The following is a 3,648-nucleotide window of genomic DNA, read 5'->3' as shown; positions in this document are numbered from 1 at the left end:
ATGGCGGCTGCACCCGGCGGATACTGACCCCGCGTTTTCCGATAACGCGCCGCGATGACGGTATACCACGCCTCCGCGGGCCCCGTAATTGTCTCCTCTCCCCGTGCGAATTTCCCGCGACGTTATCCTCGCACACACCCCTGAAGTCATCCCTCACCCCGTGATATTACTTCCTATGATGTCACCCCCTCATCATGTGACGTCATCCCCTCCCTCCCCTGTGATGTCAGGCCCTCACCCTGTGAGGTCACCCCTTCCTCCACTGTGACATCACTATTTATGACGTTATCCCCCTCCCTCCCCCTGTAACGTCATCCCCTCACCCTGTGACGTCACCCCTCCCTCCCCTGTGACGTCACCATTTATGATGTCACCCCCTCCCCTACCCCTGTGACGTCACTCCCCTCGCCGCGGGTACCCCCCGCCCCTCACCCCCCCTCGGAGCTCACGGGTTAGAATCCCCCTTGCTTTACTACTCACCTCTATATTATATTACACAATCATTATATTTACACAATTTTAATTGCGTAGAAATTATAAATATCCGATGTTATAATTACTGATGTTAAATATTATATAGACGTTATGTTTCAATGAAGTTGCTATATCGATGAAATACCTTTGTTATAAAATAGTGTTTACATGGTATTTAACGTCAGTAGTTATAATATGCTATGAGATGTGTTAATAATTTTGCCGTGAATCATATTAACGTAGTCATTGTTAAATTTTTATATATAAAACTCCCTTAAATTCGTCTCTAAATATTCCGTAGTGCCAATTGAATAATTTGTAGAGCACATTTGAAGATAAATTTAAAAAACTTGTAACGTGAAGATTAATCATGAATACTTTGATGAAAACAACAATGTAGGTCAAGACATGGTTAATATTAAAAAAAATATAAAATCAAAGGCATTGAACCACTACGCCAGTTATCGTCAGCGAAAATGATATATTCTTTAAAATTTTTATTAACAATAAGACGTTTCGGTCTAAATTAAATCATCTTCAGTTAACATTCATATACAATGTAAGTAAATTTAAACAAAAATTAGTAAGACGCTAGTGTTTTCTACAGTCATTATAGTTATTGGAATCAAAAAAAATTTGTTCATACAATGATCCGTTACTTCTCAGTTTAACAATTATTCTTCGGTAACAATTTTCCTTCATATATGTCAAAAAGTATTCAATTATAGAAAAAATCCATCCAAGTACTTCATAAATTCAGCGATGTAAGATATTGAACATACAATTCCCCGATTCTGTTATATATCAAAATAAATATCGTCAATAAATTAAACTTATTTATCTAAATAGTGATAAAACTTTTAGCGTTTATATCAACCCCATGAATTTTAAAGAAAAGTATTCTTGTAACAATATTAATGAAAATTGATTAGTTAATTTAAGCAATGTTCACATTCCAGACAAAGTTAAAATAATTTTACAACTAGGCCAAAAATTTAATTTAACCAATAATCTTATTAACAAAGAAAAAATGCATTTGGAATTAATTAAACAAATAGAATTTAACATAATCAAAAGTGATGATAACACTAAAAAATCTATTAGGAATGATACCATCCAAATTCAAAAAAAGAATTCTTTACATAATTACAAAACTAATGAAATAGATTGTATTTTAAAAGAAGGAATGAATGCGACAAAAAAATTTATAACACAAAATCCTGAAATTTTGATAACTAGAGCAGACAAGGGAAATTCTACGGTTGTCATAAATACTAATGATTATAAAAAGAGTATGCATAACTTGTTAGCCGATAATAAAACTTATATTATGATTAAAAAAGATCTGACAAAAATGATGACGAATCAAGTACATAAATTATTAATGAGGTGGAAGAGCATGGAATTTATTGATCAATGTACATACAGAAAATTAAATGTTACAGATGGGACGGTACCGAGAACTTATGAACTGCCAAAGATACATAAAAATGGGTACCCTTTAAGAATAATAATTAGTTGTATCAACAGCCCTTTATATCCATTAGCTGCATTTATTAAAGATACAATTAAAAAAAGTTTAAAAAAGGGATTCAGTTTTATCAGAAATAGTTTTGAACTTTCTAAGAAACTTAATGGTTTACCTTTGAATAACGAACACAAAATATTATCATTTGATATAGTATCAATGTACACGAATATTCCTGAGGAGTTGGTAATTAGAAGTATTGATTCCAGATGGAATTATTATTTCTAAAAATACTAAGATTCCAAGGAATGAATTTTTAAAAGCTATCTCTCTTATTTTTAATTCCACGTATTTTCAATTTGATGAACTTTTTTTCAAGCAAATCTTTGGCATGCCTATGGGTTCTCCATTGTCTCCCATTTTGGCAGCTATTGTTATACAGGATTTGGAGATGAATGTGCTTTCGAAATGTAATTTTAATATACCAATCTATTATAAATATGTGGATGATATCATCCTTGCAGCTCCTAATAATCAAATTATGGTAATTTTAGATTTGTTTAACGGTTATCATGACAGATTGAAGTTTACCTGTGAAGAAAATAATGATAAATCAATGAACTTTTTAGATGTTAGTCTAATTATTGAAAATGAACATATTATATTTAATAACTACAAAAAACCGACTAACTCGGGAAGGTATCTCAATTATAATTCTTAGCACCCGATAAATCATAAAAAAGGTGTTATAATCGGTCAACTTGATAAAATAATTTTCTTGTCACACCCGAAATTTCACACAAAGAATATCGAAAATATGATTGACATCCTGTTGAACAATGGTTATCCTCTTGAATTCAACCATTAATAAAAGAATTAAAACTCTATCAAGAAGAGATAATTTATATACTAATATAACGGTGTTTCACAAGATTCTAATAATAACGATAGCATAAATAATTACTTTATCATACCGTACATTTAAAAAATTTCAGAAAAATTTAAATCGATAGCAAAAAAGAATGAATTTACTGTTGCTTTCAAGCCTATAAATACTCTAAATTCAATTATAAAAACTGGTAAAGATAAATTAAAAAGTATGGAACATAGTTGCGTTGTCTACAGGATTGATTGTCTTGACTGTGAGGCTTGCTATGTTGGACAAACGAAAAGGAAGATAGGAACTAGAATAGCCAAACATAAATCTAGTTCTAAAAAATCCAACAATTCACACATGGTTGTAGCACAGCATCAGTCATTGTTAGATCATAATTTCGATTGGAAAAATGTTAAAATTCTAGATATGGAACCTTCTCTTCACAGGCGACTTACATCTGAAATGATATTTATTAAAAAACATAAAAACGGAATTAACAAACAGGCTGATACAGAAAAATTTCCTGAAATATATTTACCTCTATTAAAGTCTTCAACTAATGTATGATATCAGAACAGCTAGCAGCGCCACATAGATTGGTATAAATACGTTAACTTAATTATAGAACTCCACATTTCAATTGTAACTCGGAATGTTTTTACATCTAAAATTCCAGATCCTGTACTTACTGCGAAATATTGTTAACACAGGTAAATACTGTTGAAATAATTGTTATACTACGAAATTATATTGAATTGACTGCCTTTATACAAATAAGTTTAATTTATTGACGATAGTTATTTTGATATACAGGGTGGACCATCTGAAG

Source organism: Trachymyrmex cornetzi, unplaced genomic scaffold (assembly GCF_001594075.2).
Source record: "Trachymyrmex cornetzi isolate Tcor2-1 unplaced genomic scaffold, Tcor1.1 scaffold1543, whole genome shotgun sequence".
Lineage (NCBI taxonomy): Eukaryota > Metazoa > Arthropoda > Insecta > Hymenoptera > Formicidae > Trachymyrmex > Trachymyrmex cornetzi.
The sequence above is the reverse complement of the archived record's forward strand: the minus strand, read 5'-3'. Positions refer to the sequence as shown.